The 24,320-nt window shown below is 46.8% G+C and overlaps 1 pseudogene; it reads right to left on the bottom strand.

Moving 5' to 3' along the window:
• Window positions 1-425: 425 nt before the first annotated feature.
• The window catches only part of LOC119378535 (far upstream element-binding protein 1-like), a 41,208-nt pseudogene continuing 17,313 nt past the window's right edge, over window positions 426-24,320 (bottom strand).

Below are 24,320 nucleotides of genomic sequence, written 5' to 3'. Positions count from 1 at the left end.
AACCCCAATGGCCATTTTAGTTACGTGGCGAAATTAAATGTGAGATGGCGCAGAGAGTCTATGAACTGTACAATAAAACTGTGCGAATAGGTAATGAACAGAGGATGGCTTAACTATCGTGTTGCCTCAAAAAAAGCAAGTGTTACTTCAACATTTAGAATAGTGGTGTGAGCATTAAAAAAAAAAAAAAATGACATGCCAGATGTGAATTTAATGTGCACGTGCAGTGTTACACAATCATACTTTGTCTGCACCGAGACACCGTCGAAGGAAGTCACAATCACTCGCCCTTCAAGAGCAGCATGTCGGAATGTGTCTGCTGCTGTGTTGCCCACTACGTGCCTACCTGTTCTCCTGCGCCCAAACCTTAGGATCCCCCCATGATGGCGAGAACTAAAAACAAATGAGGCCATTGGAGCTGTGCACTAAGGGTGTGGTGAACAGCACAAAAAGCAATCCGGCAGCAGAGGAGCCAATTTCTTGATAGCAACGATTTCTGTTATGTTATTTATCACTCTCATCTCAGGGGCCTGCTCTGCATTGTGCCACACCGCCCCGGAGCGTGAACATTCCCCAAGCATCATCCCGACCATCAAGATCATGATCATCAAGAGGACCAAGGGCAAGTAGGCAAGAGGGTAGTAGTAGCACACTTCTAGGGCAGACAGCTCAAAATCTGCAAGAGATACAAGGGGGGAGAAAAAAGACAACACAACACACAAGGTGACCTGAGTGATTTACACCTTTACACTACACTCATGGAGCAACAACAGAGAGGGCAAACTAAACTCACCTGAACACTCACCTCAAGTGCAGCACCCCTTCGTGCTTCAGTTGCTAACACAAAACTTTTATCTAAACATGCATTGAAATGCCAACTACATGCCAAGTTACTCTTTAACGATGGCATTAACTTCTGCTCATGAAGGGGGGACCACCCATTCTGAAAACTGCTCTTGGCACTTAACGTAGAAGAGCAAAAAGTTGGTATGGCTAATAAAGACTTGAGATCTTCCAGTTTTTTTTTTTTGTCACAATTCATATTTTGAAGCGACTACAGTACGACCCGAAGAATTCCAATTTTAGTAGGCCAGGAAATTCAAATGAATTAAGTTTACTGCATCCATACACACTTCTTGAGGGGGGGACCCTGCACCAAACATTTTCGTGAATGTTTCATATCTGAAGCATCGTTATGTGCTTAAATATGCAATTCACCCAATACAATATGGAGCTTTTATGGTACTTAACGTTTGATACTCTTGTTAGCAACAAGTTTTTTTTTCTTAATTGTGGGATTTACAAAGCAAATCATCATATTGTAACCAAAAATTGAAGTGCCTGTTCCCACAAAATACAACTTATTCACGGCAAATATGATCCTGTCAACTTGAGATTCTTTAACAAAAATGCCTTTGCCCTCGCTATCCACTTTTTGATTTCTAGTCGCCTCTCGTGCCAGTCATGCTATTACAGTAAAACCTCGTTAATTCGGATCTCAAGGGAGTGAAAAAAAAATGTCTGATTTATCCAAATGTCGCATTAACGAATGCATAACAAAACCGCACATTTTCAATTCCTTTATCGCATACCTTTACTTTGAGAAGTAGTACGTGATGCTTGTTTTTTTTGTTTGTTTTTTTTTGTGGACAGCTGGGCGGCAAGGACTAGTTTGCGGGCATGTGACAAACCCTCTAGCGCAAGAGTATTGCCTGGGACATGGTAACAAAACTCCTCTAGAATGACGAGAGCATCCGCGGCTTCTTTTGTGGTATGACGCACCGGGCGTAGTTCATCGCACGAGTCTTGGTCGGATGCCTCATCAGTCTCACCGAGGGCGCCACATCCGTCTCACAGATGCCTTGAAGGAATCTATGTTCATTCGTAGAGCGTACCTCCCTGCTTGCATGCATATAAGTGGTCCACTCAACGGCAGCTTCGACTCGTGTACAGTAAAGATTCACTGCAACAGCACTTCCTCCAGTTGTGGGTAGGCTGCAGTGCGCAATCGCTTTCGTCTGGCGTGAAATTTCTCGCCCTCAAACGCTTCTATTATTTCAGCCTCGTTTTTCACGTACGTCGAACTGACACATCACCTATTCTCTGGAAGCACCGTCTTTGAGTGCCTTTAGTATATTTTCACTTTAGTTGCCAAGTCCTTCGCAGCGTAGTTCGCGCGTTTCGCCGGTTCTGACATCATGGCAGGGTGATATATCACACCACCTCGCGCACAGACACTTCCGGTAAGACGAACAATGCACCGAAGAGGGGAAAAAAGCACGACCGACGTCTGCAAGTCCGCACGCTATCCATCGGAGGCCCTGTTCCTTTGTTATACGCTCTCCGCCGATGATGATAATGAAACTGTGGCTTTCCCTTCGCATCAGGTGGTCGCAAAAAAATTCTGCATCCTAGCCTTCAATTACAAATGAAAAGAATGCATGCTCCAAAATGCCACCTTGCGCCCCCTTTCATAAGTTTTCGAAAAAAAAAAAAAATGCGTTGTCCTTGGCTTCCGCGATCGGCATCAACAGCGCAACGTTGCTGCCGGAGCCCATCTCTGAGACCTTAAGTTTGCACATGTGTGGCAAAGAAAATGCAATGCGATAAACATCATGGCCTCCGAGATGCAGTTTCAGTTTCGCAGTCTTTGGCTTCCCTCCAGTCCGAATTAACCAGTGCGCGTGCAATTTTGCGTCGAATTAGCGAATGTTTGTTGCCATTGGGCTATGAACATTTTTGAAGGGAGGGTGTGAGAATGACGAATTATCCAAATTTTCGAATTAACGAGATTCTACTCTATTACCATATATTGCCGATTACAGTCGAACCCGTTTATAACGAACTTGAAAGTATTGCGAAAAGTGGTCGTTATATCATAGTTCGTTGTATATGGACTCTCCCTTAAAAACGTGCGCTTAGCGGCCAAGCCGTTTTTTTTTTCCTTTGTGCACTTTTAATAAAGTGCTAACACCCCTTCGGTGACGAGCTAAGCCTTTTCGCGTCGTGAAGTGACGCCGGCTGCGTGCTCACGAGTGAATTAACCGCCTTTGCAATGAGCTGACATCGTTTCACCGAAGCGCGGTACCGCGACGTGGAGCCGATCATCCCTGGCTAGTTGCGTGCAGCGCGTCGCCTACTAGGGTCGCGGAGTCTCTGCCGGGCCGCTTGCTGTATGCCGTATGCGCGCGTTTGTACGTTCTTCGTGCCAGCTTCACTCAGGACCGTGCACGGGTGCGGCGAGTAGCCTCTTCGTTCAACGCAGCGAAAACAAGCATTTTCCAAGCAACGCGCACTCTACTTCTTCGCGATGCTCTCGCGGCCCTGCACAACGTTGCGCAGTGCACTTCAGTTGTCACCTAGTCAAACACGCAGTATGTACGCTTGCTATCAGTGCATCGACGGTTCTCAGTGCCCGCGCCGCTCAACAGCGAGCTACTTTCGTTTCTACAAAGTGACGCGCACTTTAAAGCGGTCTCGCACGACGTGGCGGTAAGCATGGCGCGCCCGTACCGCCGTCAATCCGCAGTGTACGGTGTACGCCACACGCGCAGCTGAGCAGATATCTACAGATGACTGTGATAAGGTTGTCGGCTATAAGGCATAATGGCACGTTCATTGACGGCCGCCACCTCGCCTTCGATCTTTTCTGATGCTTATCCGCGAAGGAATCGCCGCAATCGCGCGGAAGTCGTAATCACCGATCGACCGGTCTCTGCCGTTACCGAAAACGGACGACCTTCTGCGGCACATTGTGGCGTCGGCGAGTGTAGGGACGCAGTGAACCTTTTTGCGATGGAAAGTTATCGCGGTTATCACTTCTTGCATTTATGCCTTCTTGCGTTCCAAGGCATTGTTTGGTTCATCGCAGGCGGTCGTAGCTGCAGAGAACGGCGTCAGGATAGGTTACCGTGCGAAAGCTGACCGCAAGGCTTCATGCTGCCTACTATTTTTTTTTCTTCCTCACTGCCATTCTGCCACTGAAGAAACGCCTGGAAAGTGTGTGACGTCGCTCGCAGCGTCCGAAATCTGCGTGCGGTGCTCGCCGATCGTGGGTATCTTAGTTGCGAGTAAACTGGAGCGGGCACGCGCGAGCGCGCGCCTCTGTCACGCTTTAGAAGGCATGTTTTAACTTTTTTTCGCTTCGTATGCCCCTTTTTCCGCGACCGTGTCTGAAGTGTTCGTTGTAAAAGTAGGAGGCTTTGAAAAATGTTCGCTATATCTGGACGCGGCTTCAATGGTTAGCATAGGAAAATATTAAGTGCACCCGAATACGGTCGTTATAACCGATAGATCGTTATATGTGGGATCGTTATAAGTGGGTTAGACTGTATAAGTCGACCCCCCAACATGCACCTCTTCTAGGGGAAAAAAAATTGACTCCAAACACAGCCTCATGCTGCGGAAGGAGGAGAGTCGCGCATGCAGTGTGAGTGCGGACATCAACGCTGCGTGCAGATTACCACGCCGCCTTACATACCCCCGAGCAAGAGATACTTCGCATCTAAAAAAGCTAACATTTCTTTCTCAGAGTGGAGCCTTCACATAACTTTGCAGTGCTTACTATTAGTTGCCCTCGTATGACTTATGGAAGCTTACTACATGTCATAAGTGGTACCAGATTTGTCAAACTGTAAAATAAAGCAGTTCAAGAGCATGGAGGTTCCCCCTTCAGTGGACAGTGTAGGCAACCTTTCAGCAGGCACAAAGCAGTTGTTGCTTTGTGGACTGCTTTAACAGTTGCAATGAGCAGCAATGAAGAGGCTAGCACTCATTACAAAATGATTGCACAAGTGAGCAACACAGAGAGGAGGGAAACTCACCAGTCATCGTAGAGATTACTGCGGAGCACCCCCATAGCCTGGATAGCTGTAACCGGGGTACTGAGCTGTGGCAGCTGCAGCTCCACCAGGGGGGCCCCATATGAGGGCTGACCAGCAGGGGAGCACCTGCTGGGGGCCCTTGCTGCCCTGAGTAGGGGTAGCCCTGCGCAGGTGGAGGGGCGCCTGCAGCCCCTGGTTGGCCTGGTGCTGCACCAGCAGCCTGTCCTGGTTGCTGCTGGCCCGCCGGACCACTGCCACCCGGAGGGAATGCACCTTGCTGTCCCTGCAGCCACACAACCAAGTTCATTCATTTTGTTAGTGTTTAGGCGACAGCATTATCAAATTATTCGCAACAAAAGAATCTTGTAACAAGGCAGCTATGGGCAATCAGGTGTTAGCCTCCTCTGTCCTGCTTTTCCTGAACTCTAGTAGATCTGTGGCAACGGCAGTGCACTCCGCAGGTTGAGTGAGTGCATGGATCAGAGAATGATCATTGATCCGTGCAAATACGGGCACGTATTTGCACGGATCGAGAGGTGAAGTTACTGCCGCAGACGTGTGGATCCTGGCTTAGATCGCATGGGAGAGCCCGACACCCAGAGAAGGCATTGTTCAAAATGAACGAATATATCCATACTGACCACATGCAACCACCCTGTAAAGGTGGCTCCAGCAGGATGGGGCGCTATGCTGTGAAACCACCTATCCAGGAGAAATTCGCACTGCCGCAAAGCCACACTTCAAGGTTAAATGTACATATTACCTTCACCTTGATTAAGTATTTTTTGAAGTTCGAAAGCTTGTAATAAGGGCTTATATACAGCAAGTATAATGAATTTTAAAACATATTTAACCACTTGTAACTTGCACCCTACTGCTATTCAAATATTGCCACCTTTTGAAAGTTGCTTATCTTCACTTCGAACCAAGGAGTGACATTCCCATGTGCCTACTTCTAATTCATTAAAATATTGTGCAAGTATGTTGGGTCATGCAAGAATACCCATTCTCTTTTATAATATGTAGTATATGCTATTCAAGACATTCGATTCGAAATTATTCGATAAAATCACTATTCGCTTCGAACCCCAAATTTACTATTCGCTGATCCCCAATCAAAGCAAGTGAAAAGATACTAATAGGGGTTCTGAATCTGCATGCCACATGTCTATAAGCATACCTGAGGAACTTCTAGGCAAAATGCAAAGAAAATTACAGGTGATAGTAGCTTCATACATTTCTGCCAGTGCGGCCATGAAGACTGCTCACCACAAAAGCGTGCACGCACGTGCACGCAATGATTCAGTACCCGAAGCAGATAGCTGTACCAAGCCCTCCTGCAGACGGGCAAGCAAAGCATCAAGACAAAAAAGGTGTCCAAAAAGACATTCATGAGTAGCACTAGAGTCATGCATATGGTGTTCAGTGCATGCAGGAGGATGAATTGTGCAGAGGAAAGGGGCTCTGTGAAGCATGCGACACACACATGCACAGAAGGGAAAGATCCTGTGCCGCTGACTTTAGACAAAAAGCAAGACAAACTTATATCTAATGCACTTCTACACTCGCAGCTACTGCATGAGTACAGCAGTCAAAAGATGCACAACTTCAGCAATGCAAAAGAATGATGACAGCTAAACATTCCTGCACATAACTATCACACAGACATTACACACAGAAGGAGCTGCAAATAAGTTACAGGAAAGGGCAGGCCTGCTAATTCAATCAAAACCGAAGATCCTGGCTGGCAACCACTACATCTATATTGTTTGAACTTTCGTTATATTGACCTCGAGATTAAGCTGTCGGCAATCTTACATGCAATTGAGCATCCTACGTTACAGAACATGGGGAACTATGACTGAGGAATATAGAAGACTTACGACCAGCTCCAGTAAGATATTAGCACGAAAATGGTAGCTCGAAATGAATTATAGCATTTATCTCAATAAAAAAAGTGTAATTTCAAAAAAGTTAAATTTGAAGATTCAAGCAGTGCAAATCTAACAAGAAAACACAACTATGCTCTTAAAACAGTCTGAGCTGGCCTGGTCAGCATCATTGCAGTTACCAACTTGGCAGTTTGGCATTTGATGCAACTTTTCAAAAATGCTATGGCATTTTTGAAAAGTTGCACTTTCTTGAAAACAATGGTTTCATGCTCAATTCCGGTGAGTTATATTTATACGTAGTTTAGCACCCCAATGACATTTTGATGTGAATGTCCTAAATTGGAACCCTATGTGTGCTTCTTTGAGCAGGGGATGTATAAAATTCAGCCAGAAAGTGAGAAATGAGTGAGTGATGTGTTTTTTTTTTTTTCACGACGCTTATTTATTAGATTTTATCAGTCCCTTCAGGACTATCATTTGAAGTTGACAGCACATGTAACCCGTATTTAAATGTCTTCCTAGGGGTGCATAGTTCCAGGGTTCTAAATTCTTAGGATATTACAGCTCAAAGCAATGTTACAGCAGCGAAGGTTCAGCACTGCCATCTGCACTACATCTATTAAGACACTTTGAATGTCACATTTGGTAGAAGCAGTTCTTTGTAACTGCTTGGCACACTACCAGTTTGCCATTCGGACAGCTCTTAATAGATGTAGTTTTGCCCTCACACAGCATCACATGCAGCAGAGAGAAATACTTGCCTTATTGAACTGTTCAGTAGACTTCTAGAGAAGGGGAAAACAAGGACAGATGTGCAGAGTCGTAAATTGATGGAAGAAGAGACAACAAGAAGCACATGTAAAAGCAGCAGTATTCGTCAACCACATATAGCATGCAAAGCCAAATTACACTGAAGCTGACGCGTTACCACTCACCAACATAAAGCATGGCAGAGAAACATACGCTAGAGCACAATAAAGCCATGTGAAAAGTGCATCGCCCCTGCCACCTTTAAGTGTGGGACATGCAAAATGTGCAGCACAGCCCAACCATGCACACCCACAGGCTAAAGGTAAGGAGCCGTCAATAGCCAACGGAGTGCTGTCAATGTAGCCAACAGGCATCACAGCTAGCGCTGGACAAGCGAATCGTCCTCCTTACCTGCTGGGTTTGGTTGCCTCGTGCCTGTTGCTCAATCATCTCTGCTTCTCGGAACATCCCTAAAGACCTGTAGTACTCTATCCAGGCTTGACTGTAGTCCGGCTGTGCACCTGTTCCACCAAAATGAAAGGCATCTTAAGATGAGTTTGCATGCACTACTAGTCAGAATTCTGCCACCGCCACACTGAAATAAAGATTCTTCAGGGGTTACCCGGCAGTTTGGGGCCTAAAATCTGCCATATAACTGCAATTAAAAATTTAATTTCTGCATTTGTAAATCGACAAACAGATTCATGCAAATGCTAAATGCGTCTTATTCCCAACGTGAACTGTAAGCCAGACATAGGCTCAATGCTGATTGATAAAAAAAGCTTGTCAGTTTTAAATTGTGCAGTATGACAAACAGCTTTGGATAACAAATGGGCCTTAATCATCCCAAGACTGCTCATCATCTGCTCCGATATTTCACTTAAAACTAGGGGTGTGCGAATATTCGAAATTTCGAATATTTTTCGAATAGTGTTTGCTATTCGATTCGATTTGCACTGGAATTTTACTATTCGAACTTCCCAAAAACAAATACAGTAGAACCCCGCTGTTACGTTCCTCACTGCTGCGTTTTCCCGGCTGTTACGTCGTTTTCCGCCGGTCCCGGCATAGCTCCTATAGGATACAATGTATGGGGAACCCCGCTGTTACGTCGTAACTGTCGGACCGTTCCCGTATGATACGTCGCGAAGTGCGCTAGGAGCCGACCGAGTGACTACCAAAGAGAGCGGCCATGGTGCATTTTCACGCAGCTTGGCCTCGTTTGACCGTAATATTAGCCGCATGAGAGGCGCAAGCAACAGAATCTTTCAATTGATGCAAACAAAAGCATGGCCTTCGAGATTCGAATTGCAAAGATGGCGTCTATGACGTACGCTCGCGAAAGCAAGGCCTTCGAGATTGGCATTTACTATTGACAAAACCATAGCCTTTGAGATTTGTATTGCACGAACATGGCGTGTATGACGTAATTGCTTGCGAAAGCAAGGCCTTCGAGATTGGCATTCACTTCTGCCATCGCGTTGGTGTAGACTCATCATCATCGTTATTTGTAGGAGAACGGGAGGAGTTCGAGCTGGTTGGAGCTCGCATGGTCGTGATTGCGTGTGCTTAGTTCTTTCATGCCTACAGCTGTTGGTGTTAAAAAAATCACATACGTTGATTACATTTCTGTGGATGAGGCCGTCCTAAGCTCCGCGTTTCTATCCATCGAGCTAGATCGTGGCTGAGCGCGCCAATTTTCGTGCTGCTTGTAAGAATTGAAATAAAATTCTGTACCACTAAATATTTTGCCGTGTTTCCTATTTTCGGCTGTTACGTTTCCCGTCTCTTACGTTTATTTCCTACGGTCCCTTCAAAACGTATCAGCGGGGTTCTACTGTAGTTAACGCCCGATTGAAAGTGACCCCTTCAGATTTTCAATAGCTTCACCTCATCACACCCCGAGATTGCGGCAAAGCTGCCTTTCAAGCTCCGTTACGGTCGAACTCTGCCAAGACACAGTCAACGTCTGATTGGAAGTGGTCCCTAGATTTTCAATATGCTTCACCTCATCACACCCCCGTATAGCGGCAAAGCTGCCTTTCAAGCTCTGCTATGTTCGCAAATGTATTAAGTCGAAGAAAACGCTGGTTCCAACAGGAGATGAAAGATGTGGCAGAGGTGGGGGCTCAATGCTGTTTTGGACCCGAAATTTGGGCAAGAAGTCCGAAAATCGGAAGGCGAAGCTTTTTAGCATTCAAAATTTCAGATGTTCTTACCGTATTTATTCGAATCTAAGCCGATGGCTTTTTCGAAAAACGATGTGCCAAAGTGGGGCTCGCTTAGATTCGAGGATTTTGAAAAACGCGCCATTTTTCATCGAGAAATGTGTTGCAAAGCTAGCGCCACCTAGTTAGTATTGTAGCTGTTAGTAGCAGAGCTAACACCTGGCTTAAGTACGCACGTGAGGCCGCCATTTTTATCTTTGTGGCTAGTGTTGAGGCGAGCCGTTCGTCAGTTCGAGTCTCGCTTCGAGTGGGCTGTGTGTGGCGTAGCTCAATGGCGCCAAACGAGCGTAGCCATTATAGTGCGGCGTATACAGTAGAACCTCGTTAATGCGTACCTGCCGGCAACGCCGCATAACTACGCACTAAACGGTAGTACGCATTACCACCAAGTAAAAATTTGCATCTCCTCGCATACGCCATCGCCGCCAGCACAGAAAAGTAAAAATTTGCATCTCCTCGCATACGCTATCGCCGCCAGCACAGAAATACAGTGCCACAGTAAATATTGCCTAAAGTACCCACTGCAAAGCCTTTTCTTTCTTTTTCCCAAACTGGAGAAAAGATTCTGGTACTCTCGCACGACCGTCCGATAGTGCCGATAGCGCGCGGTGGCAGGAGCATTTCGGAACTATTACAGGGTCCGGTATACGCAGTGACCAACGTAGCGACAGAACGGACAGTGTCGGCTTTCCGCGATATATGTGTGTGCGTCTGTACCGCGATCTGCTACTAAATGAAAACTGACACAGCTCCAGTGAAACGCGGTACGGCTGCGTGGAGCCGATCGTCTCCTGGCTAGTTGCGTGCAGCGCGTCGCCTTCTCGGCTCACGGCGTCACTGCCGGGCCGCTTGCTGTACCGCACGCGCGCATTTGTCGTGGGAGTGTTCTTCGTACCCACTTCGCTCCAGACCGTGCACAGATGCAGCGATGAGCACAGATGAGCTTGTTTAACGCGGCGATGACGAACTTCCTGCAAGCGATGCGCACTGCGCGACGCTCTAGCGGTCCTGGCAGCGGACGGAAGTGCGTTTGGGTGGTCGCCCAATAAAAGCGTGCAGTATGGTTACAACAGCGCTACGCTTGCTGTACCGTACGCGTGCGTTTAGCGTGACGGCGTCTATGCATAGAGGTTTCTCGTCGCCCACGACCAGCAACGCTCAACTCCGCAACAGCGAGCTGGTTTCGTTTCTACGAAGCGGCGTGCGCTTGAACACGGCCCCGCACAACGAGGCGGCAGCGATCGGCGGCCCAGCGCGTTCAGGTTGTCGCCTATTAAAGCGTGCAGTAGGCTTAAAGTAGTGCTGCGCCGCACGCGTACCCGAGCAGATATCTGAAGATACTTATTGTGATAAGGTTGTCGGCGATAAGTCATGCTGGCGCGTTCGTCGGTGGCAGCCGCCTCACCTTCGTTCTTTCCCGATGCTTACCCGCAAAGGCATCGCCGCAATCGCGCGGAAGTCGGAATCGGTGATCGACCGATCTATGCACTTCCCGAAAAGACTGAAAACCTTTGGCGGCACATTGTGGCGTCGGGAAGTTCAGCGGCGCAGTAAAATTTTATGGCACAAAACGTTATCGTGGCTAACCGTAGGCGTAGGGTGAAGCACTACGGCTTAAGCGGTCAGCGAATGCATTAGGCTGAGACTCGTCGGGGATTCGTTGCAACTACGTTTTAACCGTTAGTACGCTTAAAGCGGGTACGTATTAACGAGGTTCGACTGTAAAAGGAAGTTGTGCTAGCCGCGGAGTCGTCCTCCAACGTTCAAGCCGGGCGGGACTTTGGAGTAGACGAAAAGAATGTGTGTCGCTGGAGGGGCCAACGGAGAAGCTCTTCGCGTGCGCCGCAACGAGGTTGGCTTTTACCGGTCCACGGAAAGGCCGTCAACCTGAAATGGAGACGGCATTGGCAGACTTCGTTCGGACGCAGCGAGCAGCTGCCCTTCCAGTGACAACGGAAGTGCTCCAGGCGACGGCGCTTTCAAGGGAGCGCTTGATGGCGCTTCAAATGCGCTTGATGGCACCGAGGATTGCGCACTGTTTGAGGACAGCGACAAAGAGATCAGCGACGACGACTCGGAATGAGCGCGGCATCTTCAGTTTCATCTTCATATTTTCAATAACTGTTTTCTCTTTGTGAATTTTACCCGGCCTACATTCGAGGCAAGTTTTTTTTTTTTTTTTTTTTCGGGCTTTGGACTTTAAGGGGTTGGCTTAGAATCGGGTCGGCCTAGATTCGAGTAATTACGCTATATCGACGTCTACGAGGCAGATTTCGAACTCCGGACTTGAACGGAGCACCCCTTGTCCGCCACATCAGTTGGCCTCCACAGAAGTTGAGAGAGGAGGAGAGGCTGAGGAAATGGCATCTTTGCCTATCACGTGTAAAGTGTTGTCGGCAACGCTTTGGTTGCACCAAATCATGTACATAAATAGAATTCGGCCTCTACATTGCCTCATTCTTGATAAGACACTATGAAACACCACCCCGCCAGTGTTTCATCAACCTAGCGAAAAGAAACACTTTCATGTTGCTATCTCATAAGAATATGCTTAGGAATCCTCTAACTTTTTTCTGCAATTTCACTTCGAAGTATTCAAAAAATATTCTAGAAATATTCTAGAAATATTCTATTCGATTCGCGCTCACACTTCAATATTTGAATTCGCTTCACACCCAAAATTTTGCTATTCGCACAGCGAATACTTAAAACTGTTCTGCAGTCCTTGGGTTTAGCCAAAGACTTACACTGTTATGTTCTGACCTGCTACAATCCCTGCAGCCTCCCTCTTCCTCCCTACCTCTTGATCTACCAGACTACTCCGTGGACTAGAGTGACAACGTATGAGCCAAGCATGGTTGTAATGAAATCTGATGTAAAGGTGTGCACAGCACTTTATTAGCCTAGGATCATTCAAATGCCGATCTATGGTCAAAGAGATCGGTTGAATTCAAACCTCATTCAATGCAAAGTGTATTGATATGTGCAAGGCACTTAAATACAACATTAAGGATAAAGAATGAACAGCACTGACAAATCATCACTGCAGGTGCAAAGCAACACCTGAGCAAGCACTAATGTCTCCCCACCATGAATCTGACACTGGAAAGCCAGTGCAGGGATTAAAATGGGGATGAGCTGCTATAGCCTCCCATGATTGAATGCAAGTGTTGAAATACCACTTGCACTCTGCCCATTCTTGGGAGGCTTTCAAGAAACTGCTGCTAGTGGAGCATGTGCATATAGTGCAATCACAAAATGGTCACTTTGTTTTTCTCTCTCTCTAAAGACATACAACTTCGAGGTTTCAAGCTTGAAAATCACCCTCCTCGAGTGACCCATTGCGGAATAGAAGAGCTGTAGAAAAAAAAAAAAACAAAACCAACGATGCTCTTCCATATCTTCCACCACAAATACAAAAACTGGAGAGTCCTGCACACTAGAATAACGTTTGCTCTACCTCATTAACTAAACTTACGTTTGTTACAGTCCTGCGAAAAACCGATGGGTTTTTACTGTACTACCGTATATTGTCATGTGGTTGTGATGGTGAAGAAGGAAAACAACTGGTAAAAATGAAAGGCTTCCCAACCATAGCTGCACAGCCTGCGCTGAGCAGTGTTAGTTTTGTGGTAAAACCCGAATACATCAAAAAACGAATAAGGCTGCGTGGTATGCATGCACACAATAGGACCAACCTGCAGGTGCCCCTGCTTGTGGAGGCTGCTGCTGTTGCTGCGGCTGGGGAGCTGCCTGAGTGGGCATTGCTGGAGCAGTGCCTCCTTGCGGAGGCTGAGGTGTCCTGTGGAGGCTGGCCACCCTGCTGTCCATATTTGTGCATAATATGCAGCCCAGCTGCTGCATTCGCGTCAGCAGCTGCTTTAGCTGAAATAAACAGATGTTTGCTGGTCAGAACATTGTGCAGTCTCCTTGGGAGGATATTCAATGATAAAATAGCCGAAAGCTAGGCAATTTCCTTTTTAATAAAAAAAAAACATACCATTAATCATCTCAAAAACTATTTCCAACAGGAAAAAAAATGTTCCGATAGGAAAAAAAGAATCTGTTTCTAGCAGTTAGCGCTAAAACATCCTTCGCTTGAAAATTTAATTTGGACATCATTGAGGCAAGACTTTGGCATCGCTTATCTACTGCACTACACTCAAACCTCAGTATAACAAAGTCGCATCTGCCACAAAAATAACGTTATATCCAAAAATTCGTTATAAACGTTTATGTGCAACACTGTAGCTATGACAAGACTATTCTTCATTTACTTCGTTATAGCTGATGATTCGTTATATCTGGCGTTTCAAATATTCGAACGAATATTACAGTATTCGAATTCGCTTCAATACGAATTTATATTACAGTAAAAGCTCGTTAATTCGGATTTCACGGGACCGGAAAAAATGTCCGAATTAACCGAATGCCGAATTAACGAATGAACAGGAAAACAACATTAAAATCAAGTTGGAGAAGCGTGCCTTTATTTGCTGAAGTATTTTGTAATGGTCGTCTGCGTTTTCACGCAGATTCCGGCTTACATTACAATTTTTCTTAACGTTTCCAAATGGCCAATAGCACGCAAACTGTCGGAAGTGCTCAGGCAAACGCCCTCTAATATCAAAAGCGCCTCCAAGACTTCCCGTGAGGTGCGATGAGGTCGCGACATCATTAATAATTTCTTGATCGGGCAGGAGACCAGTCGTGGCGACACAATCATCAATCGCGTGTAGTCCTGAAGGGTCATATCTGTGGGAAGGACAGCATCGAAGGTCGGCAGTCACCGTCGGTGGACTCGGCTGGCACCTCGTCGATGCCACCGTCGGCTACTGCCGCATGCTCGGGCCTCACATGTAACACGGTCACACGGGAAAAAACAAGAACTCCGCACGAAGAGACGGTGCCGACACAACACAAGGGAAAATGGCGTCGGAGGCGCAGTGGAGCGAAGAAAGAAGACGCCGATGTTCAGTGACGCTGCGATCGCCCCCACTAGTTGATGACGATAGCGATGTCACTCAAGTTTCGGTTTCGCCCAGTGGTGCCAGCGCTGCTTTACCACACATTTGTGTAGCGGCAGCCGTCAGAATTTGTCCGAATTAGCGGTGCGGAGCCCAATTCTGACGATTAACGAAGGTTTGGTCCCATAAATTAACATGCACTTCGGCCGGGACCAATAGAGCCGTCCGAATTATCCGAATTTCCAAATTAACGGGTGTCGAATTAACAAGCTTTTACTGTATTCGAAATGAACAAATATAATTTTTTTGACCGCACTAACCACCTGTAAAGGTGGTTTCACGCAGCGTCGGGGTGCCGTACCGTGAAACAACCTTTACAGGAGAAATCTGCACTGCCGCAAAGCCACACTTCAAAGTGTACTATTTTTTTAAGTTCAAAAGCGTGTTATATGGCTTATATGCATTAAGTATAGTATTTTTAAATGTAACATATTGTACCACTTCTAACTTGCACCCTACTGCAATTCAAATTTTGATACTATTCAAGGTTGCTTCCACTTCATTTAAAGGAAAAATTGACATTCGCTCATACCTAGTTCCAATTCTTAAAAATTGTGCAGGGTCATGACAAAAATGCTAATTTTCATAATATGCACTATATACTATTCGAACTATTCGATTCGAAATTATTCGACCAAATCACTATTCGCTTCCGAAGCTCAAATTTGCTATTCGCCCATCCCTATATATCCGTATTCGCTATAACGAGGTTTGAGTGTAGCACAAATTATGACACTAGTGTCGCCCTGTCATGAATCTGTCACCAGATTGGCTGGAGCAGGGATTAAAACAGGGCTTTATTCTGTTGCCTGAACCAGGATTTGAATGCAGGGACTTGCAAAGACATCCCCAATTCTGCCCAGACTGGTAGGAATGATATTCTACATTCTGTACACTGTAGGTCCCAAAGACGCCTCCGATAATTTTACAACATTTCGAGTAAATGTGCACACAGTGTTCAGAATGTCGTCACGATTAGAATGCCAAACGCAGCAGCGGCACAAATTCCCAGAAACAATTTCTACTCTCCAGACCTTTCAGTATCCTCAGTGTTGGCCGTGATGTCAACATTCGGTCTGGTCATGTAATCCACAAAAAGAACCTGTTTGTCTGCTTGCAGATACGTGTGCTCACCACTATTCTCTCCTCTCACGGCGAGGAGCATTCGGCCAGGAAGAGAGACAATGGAACTGAGCTTAGCGAAGGAACCGTGATGTCAACATTCGGTCTGTTCATGTAATCCACAAAAAGAACCTGTTTGTCTGCTTGCAGATACGTGTGCTCACCACTATTCTCTCCTCGCACGGCGAGGAGCATTCGGCCAGGAAGAGAGACAAGTGGAACTGAGCTTAGCGAAGGAACCGTGATGTCAACATTCGGTCTGGTCATGTAATCCACAAAAAGAACCTGTTTGTCTGCTTGCAGATACGTGTGCTCACCACTATTCTCTCTCGCACGGCGAGGAGCATTCGGCCAGGAAGAGAGACAAGTGGAACTGAGCTTAGCGAAGGAAGGAGCAAAGTGAGTGGGAGCTGCTTTTGGATCACCTAACGCGTGTAGCCTTGCTATTACGGTACAAGCATACATTTTGTACGTGCTTGTACGTAACCCCCACTAAAAAGTATGGAAAATGCAAGTGCCGCAGCTGTTCGACTGCCTTAACAGGGGCTTGTTGTGAAGCATCACGTATGCAAATGGCATCGCTCAGACAGAATGGCTGCTACTGGTGCATTTCTGAAGGGTTTCTGAATGCTCATTGGCCGGAGCACGCGTGCAATGCCAGCCCCTGCCACTGGCTGGCGCATCCCAAGGCAGCCATTATTTTTGTTCTGCCGTTCTCTCTGCCAGTGTCGTGCATCGTTACAAGTGTCATATTCATCGGTTTTTGCTTGTGTTCACGTTGACATACGAAAAAAAGTGTCCATACCACGCACAGCTGATGTGGAGAAGAACGCACTGCTGTAACTACCTGCTGCACTCTACAAGAACCACCCTGTCCGCCTGGGCCCGCCACTGTCATCAGATCATCAGCCAGCAATGAAGCGGAAGTTCAAGCTGCCGGACAATGGTGAACGACGGCAAGGAAAATGGCACACAATTTACCCTCGCGAACTTGACCATGGCAACCACATTCTTGGGTTTGTGCCTTTTCCGGACCAACATTTTTTTGAAGCCAGTACAGCCATTGAAAAACTAACTACAGATTTAGAATCAGCATGAAAAACAAGTTCAGGACATATGGAATCAAATATGGAAAAAAAAAAAAACTGTAGGACCCACCTCTCCCCTCAAGCGCACACGAAATAAGAGTATACTAACTCACAGGGGTCATTTGGCGGTGCACTTTGGTTCTGCCAATGCTGGTAAGCATTTCCCCAGCCCTGTGGTGCATATGGCTGGGGGGGCGGAGGCTGTTGGCTGAAGAAAAAAAAAATGCTCTTAGCACTCAATGCCTGGCAGTACTTTCAATAAGTATGTGTGCATGATACTTACTATGGCTGTGGGTACTGTGGTAGTTAGGGGGGCCCTGTCCGTTGGCCGCTCCTGGCGGAGGCTGCAGAAAAATCACCAGTTTATTACACAGGTCGCGGCCTCTTTTGCAATAACTGTGCAGGATTCCAGAGAAGTCAAACAAGGCACCAAAGCTACTGTGTGCGAATTGATGTGACAAAACTGCAACCACACCGCGCACCTACAAAAGCCAGGTACCAAAATTCAAGTTGAAGCGATGTCACCCTGTCACGAATCTGTCACCAGATGGGCTGGAGCAGGGATTAACACAGGGTTTTTGCTGTTGCCATGACCAGGATTAAACCAAGGAAGTGTGACGACAGCCTCGATTCTGCCCATACTGGTAGGCGTCAAATTCGCAAGCAGTAACAAAAGTAGAACATGCGAGTGACCAACATGAGCATGGTTTATTTAAGCCTAAGCATAAAAATTTTCAAGTGAAATTAAATTCTGTGCAGTTCACTAATTCATTCCTATTCAATTTTTCCCATTTCTCAGCTTTTACGTTTATTTGTGCACGGTCCTGTGATAAGCTGTACAATCATATCAATTTAAAACTGTGTGACATGAACGAAGCAGTCCTCGTACAATTCCAACACTTTCATTTTTTAATACTTTTTCTTCAGTATAGCTTGTACAGAAAGCCACGGTATCAAAGAAAGTTGTGAAGGCACACCCCGAAGCTACATTTCCTACCTAATATTTCTAGTGCAATTTCAAAAACTTCATATCTTCCCCAGTAGAAGCAGCTACGTAAGCCACTCAAGACATGAAACACTGCCACCTTCAAGTCCTATTGCTCCACCTTGACCAAACGTCAAATTCTTACCATGTCTGTTGGAGCACAGTTAATGTTTTACCAGTAATGATGGAGCACAGCGTGCTAAAGAGAGTGAAATACAGAGAACTAATATGGCAGAGCTACAATGATGCCTACATGCATAAATTCTTATACAGGGAACACTGATCTTGACTGTTGTCAAGCTATTAGCAGATCACAAAATTGAAATTAGCTTTAGTGTAAACAGACTTCGGGTTAGTTGGCTACCCAATCATTTAACAGCAGCCCATAAACGTGGGACAAACACAAAAGGAAGAAGTCACTCTTGGTGCACTGATTATACATAGTAGAATCAAACTGTTTTTTTTTTTTCAGGCACTACTACTCTGCAGGATTTTCATAACAAGAGCTAAAAAAAAAAAAGCTAAACAATGTGCTAAGCTACTGCAGCTAACCACTATGAAGAATCTGCCTGCACTTACCCCACCTATCCGCTCATTAATCAGCTGCTGAGCATGCTCAATCTGCTGAGGATTGCCCCGAATGATGAACACTTTCTCCACAGGGTTTGGCGGGGGTGCCCTGGACAGTTCCACGTGGGCACCAGACTGCTGGTTTATCTGACGAATGGCCTCTCCACCTGGATACCAAGAAAAAACATGCACCACCAGCACCGATCTAAAACATCCAATAAAATTCGCTGGCATCCCAATAGTCTGCCCACTTGTTAACTCAAGTAAGTACAACTTCCTGCTCCCAGTAAGAAATAGGGCCTGCTCGATTCGCCTGCACCAATCTGAACTGGTTCACGGCGGTGCACAAGTTCATAAATTGTGCAGCTGAAGTTGGTGCAAGCCTTACTTGTTTGCTGTCCACGCAACTTTGAGGGGTGGCAAAACGCGCATGTGGACAGTTTGTGAGGTGCACCTTGGCAAAACACACCTCATGCTTTGTAGAATCAGTAGACGTGCCTGGATGCAGAGACTTCTGCTCCACTGCTAGTATACGTCTGCACATGCACACACGTCTACACCAAGCTGGCACAGTAGACAAAAGGGGTGCAGGAAAATCGTGAACCAGTGCTGCACCTTTTAAAACGAATGGGGTGGTTGCGTGCCGCACTGCTGCACCTTACAAGCCAATTCGGGTGGTGCAGCAAACCGAACAGACTTAATTCTGTACAAAGCATCAACCATGGTAACTCCTAAAAGAGGAGGAGCCACCCTTCTCACTGCTATGCACTTCTATGTCGCACAGGTTTCCTTGCCCACAAGGCCAACAACAACCAGTGACCTGGGGTACGAGGCTGTGCAAGCTACAAGCACCAGACGTACTAAGGTCATTCAGGCTTGAATGTCAAAGAGGTAAGTACTGTACTGAATGAGTTGTGTGCGCAACAACCTATACAGCTCAGCATTAACATCACTCCAATATACAGCATAGACCGCTTATAACGTAAGTCGCCGGAGTCGCGAATATCCGCACTATAAGCGGTACCGCACTATAACCAAACAACATTTTTGAAAGGTTGCACGTGTACAAAACATGACCAACAGGCAGCGCGCGATTCCGACTATCGCGGCATGCGACTGGGGTAAGTTTGCATCTGCTTACATTTGAAAATGTTGAACTGTTAGCGTCCGCGGACCTGCGGTGCCGACATAACGAACGCGGAAAAAATGCGCCGTCACGGGAAGTCGCCGCGGTAACACACTGCGCGTCCGCGATGTCGAAAACGGTGGCGACCACAAACCACCACTCGAGTGTTTCACACGCACGCCCGCGTTTTCGTAAAAGATGTAAGTCACCCGTTCTAAATGCAACATTTGCAAAATGTTTCATTGACTCGGCACCAAACCGCAACTTCTGTAGTCCGCAGCCGCCGACATGGCAGCTAGCGCTCGTTAGGCCTAGCGTGCGCGTTGCAACTTGGCATGCCACCGCGAGAAGCTTGCCCTAGGCAACACGGAGATCGGGAGTAGAAGAGATCGCACTCGCGAGCTAAACCGAGGGCATCACGCGTGAAACGAAGTTTCGGTTCGCGATCGGGAGAACAGCCGCGGCAACTATCCTGAAAAAGTCTTTCAAGCTTCTAAGTCCGCCTGTTGGTGGCAAAGGCGAAAGCTCAATCGCGTCTCAAAGCATTGTTACTTGCGGGGGAATCGAGGTTGCACGCGCGATATCTGCGCTCTACGACGAAGCAACGACGACGCGCGCATGTCAAGCGGCCGAAGGGGGCAAAGGCTTCTCCGTTGGCTGCGCAACCACTCCCCCTCCTCACACCACGCACCTGCGGCGGGCTGCTGTCCCCACAGCCATCCCCCCCCCCCCCCCCCCCGCTCCTTGTTTGTTCCAGGAACCCTCCTCCTTTGTAATGCTGTGGCAGCTCCCTCCCCCCTGGCGCATCTCAGCTGAGGCTCGCACCCTCGCATTATAACCGGTCTTTCATCTCATTATAACCGGTCTTTCATCTCCGGGGTCTGCACAATAAGCGGTATGGGTATACATGGAGTTCTATGGGAGAGTAAACGGGAGTCAGAAAAACCCGCATTATAGCCGGTACTGCACTGCAAGCGGTTACGTTATAAGTGGTCTGAGCTGTACATGGTTCACCCAGTTCAGCCCTAATTTTTTTTTTTAATGACCAGATTTTCTTTTGGTTGCTTCACTGCCTCCAAGCACAGAAAAAAATGCAGTCGCCGACCAATAAATCGGACACCGATAATTCAGACAGTCGCGCAGCACTGCCGATGATCCCACAGAAGTAATGTGTAAAGACGACCGATATTTCGGACAGCTGCGAGATCTACAGTCGATAATCTGGACTCTGTCCGAGACTGTCACGCACACCGAATCACCAGCTATTACAGTCGATCCCGATATCGAACTCGGATATATCGAATTATTGGCTATATCGAACAGTTGAGAAATCCCCTTCAATTTCCCATGCAAAAGTTGGTGTGCACGTATATCGAACTCCCGCACAGCGAAACATCCGCTGTATCGAACGCTGCCCAGCGCCGAAGCCCAGAAAGTGCATTTTTTTTAACAGCTATTGATCATTTTTCGGCCGCGTTCTTATAAGTTCCAATCCCTCGTCGTGCGCATGGGCTAGTGTTTTTCAAAGAGGCTGATTGCCGAGGGCACCAAAATGAGAATTCGAAGTGACTTCGCGGTCTTGTTGTAATGTTTGCATTCCCTTCCTTGTCTCTTCGCGCACGATGGCATGCGGACCCGCAAAGCATGGCCTTCGAGATCCGCAATCTCGTGACAAATTTTTAGTGTTTTCGGTTTACAACGCTGATCTCAGAGGCTAAGTTTTTTTTCGCATTTCTCGCCAAAGTAGCGGCTGCCTTCTGCAAAGCCACAAGTGCCATTGGTATCGCCGACATGTCGACAGTGGAGAAATGTTTCTTCGTGCAGCGGTGCAGCGTTCTCTTGCAGAATGTGTACTGTGTGTACTTCGCGCTTTGTTCTTGATAATCGTCATTCGGGAGTCGGACTAAACATTGTCCCACTTGTAGCGATAAAAGGATAACCGGTGCTTGAAACGACGTCAAGTAAAGCACCGTCGTGCACTGTTTCCTTATGGGCCTTGGTGCCAGGTGACGACTTCGGGCGCGTCATGACCACCGACTACGGCGTACGGTGTGTCAGTAAATTTTGCGACTTAGCGTTTCCGGGCCCGTATCGGACGGGAGGCACAACGAGTGACTTCATCGGTGCCGATAACGACGTAGCTGTTTCTGACTGCATCGATGCCAAGGTCATAGCAGACGTTGCCGGTGTTGCGGAAACGGACCCGTGCGGTTTGAAAATGCCAGCCGTCGCCACGACCGCTAAACCCTTTACCGCGCTACAGAGCTCGCATCAGCGTTCAGCGTCGATCACCGCTGTTGGGGCGGAAGGTGCTAAATTTACTTATTTGGAAAGCTTATATAATATTGACGATGACTTGATGAATTCACGGCGCGCAAGAAGCAAGACAAGTTGACGGACTTTTTTCATGTGAAATAAAGTGTGCTAATTGCAAAGGAAGTTCTAATATTTAAAACATGCATGCGTGCTAGTCAAAAAGTCAATGCACGGCTCAATAGTCAAATATGACATACCAAAAGCACAGATTACTGCCCTACTCACCCTTGCCAATGACCAAGCCACACTTGTTAGCAGGCACAGTGTATTGAACCTCGTGCACGTCATCCCCACCGGGGCCGCGACCACGACCACCACGACCCATGCCAGGACCTCCTGGTGGCCCAAACCCTCCATCAAAGCCCCCTCTACCTCGACCCCTTCCACGTCCCATGTTTTGCTGGTCTCTAGCCTGCAGGTGGAAAAAAATGGGGAAGTTAAGCACAGCTGTTGCCCATCTACTGCACACCAACTCTGTAAATAGGTCATTCATGGCTTGCATGTAATATCCTGTCTTAGAGCAGCAATAGCGGTACACTCTGAAAGGAAACAACAGACAGTACTCCAAAAGCAATCGAGTAAGAGGCAGCAATATGCAAACATGCATGCATTTCCCAAAAAATTGTCAAGGAAACGAACACAAAATCTGAAGAAAAAGTCTCTGCAGCAACTGCTAAACTGATTACTGCAGGAACACACACGCACAATCAAGGTTGCAAACAAACAAATCAACAAAAAAAGACCTCACTGGACAACGAAAGTCAGAGATTTTTTTACCATTTTCTTGGAACAAATGAAGCACTTTCTACCTGCATTTCTAGATGGAACCAACCGAGTTCGATTAATCAGATGCCTTCATGCCAGAAAGTGCACGAGATGGCTACGTTTCTACGAAAGCAATGGTGCAGTAACAACCACTTATGGCAATTGTGGTTTCATTCATCACACAATGGCTGATTTATCTGACTATCCAGACCTGACAGCAAGACATCTAATCCATAATGCTGTCTACTGCTGAATTCGATGCCTCCCCATCTAGAGAACTGACACACCCTACGACATTAGCTCTATTAAGGGGGGAAGAGGCACTTTGACATGAAGCATCTTTTTATTTAAGTTAGGATGATGAAAACTTCGGTGATCATGTATTTACATGTGTAAATATCAAATATGAACTCAGTTTTTATGTAGCCCTTACGACAATTTTTTTAATTAATCATTCATTAAAATTTCGTTTAATCACCTTTTTAATAAATTGGCTACTCGGATCCTGCTGAATTAAATGTCATTGCATTCTACAGTTATCAGAGTGCAAAAAGCAAATTTTATGGTTCTAGCTTTCCTACAACATAAGTTATGAAGCTTCAAAATCCGCCAGTCGATTACCGAGAAAATGTATTTTTGTTATTTTCTCTCTTGTAAAAACTTACGCTTGTTTATAGTAACATATGACACTTTGTTGCACTCACTAAACATCCAGCTTTTCAGTAATACAAAAATGATCAAAATCGAGTGTACCAAAGCTGAGAAACGCTCGCTAAAAGAATGAAAGGTGGCCAAAAAATTGGAACTGAGAAAAAAGCAAAAAACAAAACGCTGTATCTTCAAGGAGCGCTACACAAGTAAAATGCTTTACTTTGCAAATAAATGCCTTAGAAGACACCAGGAGAGTAGCTTATCACATTTTCCAATCGAAACGGCCCCAGTGCATGTCATTTCAAGCAGTTTGTTGATTGCGGAGAAGTCGACGATGCCGTAGTTAACCGCCGACGGGTCAGAGCCCTGGCACGCTGTTGCGAGCGTGCGCAGCTTGCACTCGCTAGCGGAAGTTGCCGATAAGCCGGAGATCTTATCTTCAGTCTTTTTCTGCTATTGCGCACGATCGGCGCTACTCAAGAACGTCGTGTCGATCCTTCTACCACGCTTCCTATCACTGACGTCGTCGAGGCGGCCGCCGACACAGGTGAAGTCGGCATTTCGACCGATGAATCGCGTTCCGCCACCACGCCGTCCTCCGCTGGATGCGCTTCTGATGCACCCGAGCCGTGATCTCGCTTTTTTTTTTTTTTCGAATTTATGAGCGCTGCGCAACTTTCGATATGGCTTCGCCACGATCAAAGTTCCAAAACGCGGCCGAGAGCGTAGGCCTAATTCACTCCCGGCGGCTGCGGCGCACTTCGTCTAGCTCGCTTGGCGCCGTGCCAGTAAGCCGCCGCAACGTGCAGTCTTTGTTGAGGATGATAATAACGCCTGCTCCAGTTTCTTGCCAGCTTGCGCGGGTTGGAACTTCACGGACGTAAATCGACGAGAACAACAGTTATACTACGGCGCCATCAACTTGCCGCTTTGCGTGCACTGTAGCAGACAGCGCGGGAGGCTCGACGAATCGGAAG

Source organism: Rhipicephalus sanguineus, unplaced genomic scaffold (genome assembly GCF_013339695.2).
Source record: "Rhipicephalus sanguineus isolate Rsan-2018 unplaced genomic scaffold, BIME_Rsan_1.4 Seq861, whole genome shotgun sequence".
NCBI classification, from domain to species: domain Eukaryota; kingdom Metazoa; phylum Arthropoda; class Arachnida; order Ixodida; family Ixodidae; genus Rhipicephalus; species Rhipicephalus sanguineus.
This window is presented reverse-complemented; position numbering and strand designations above follow the sequence as displayed.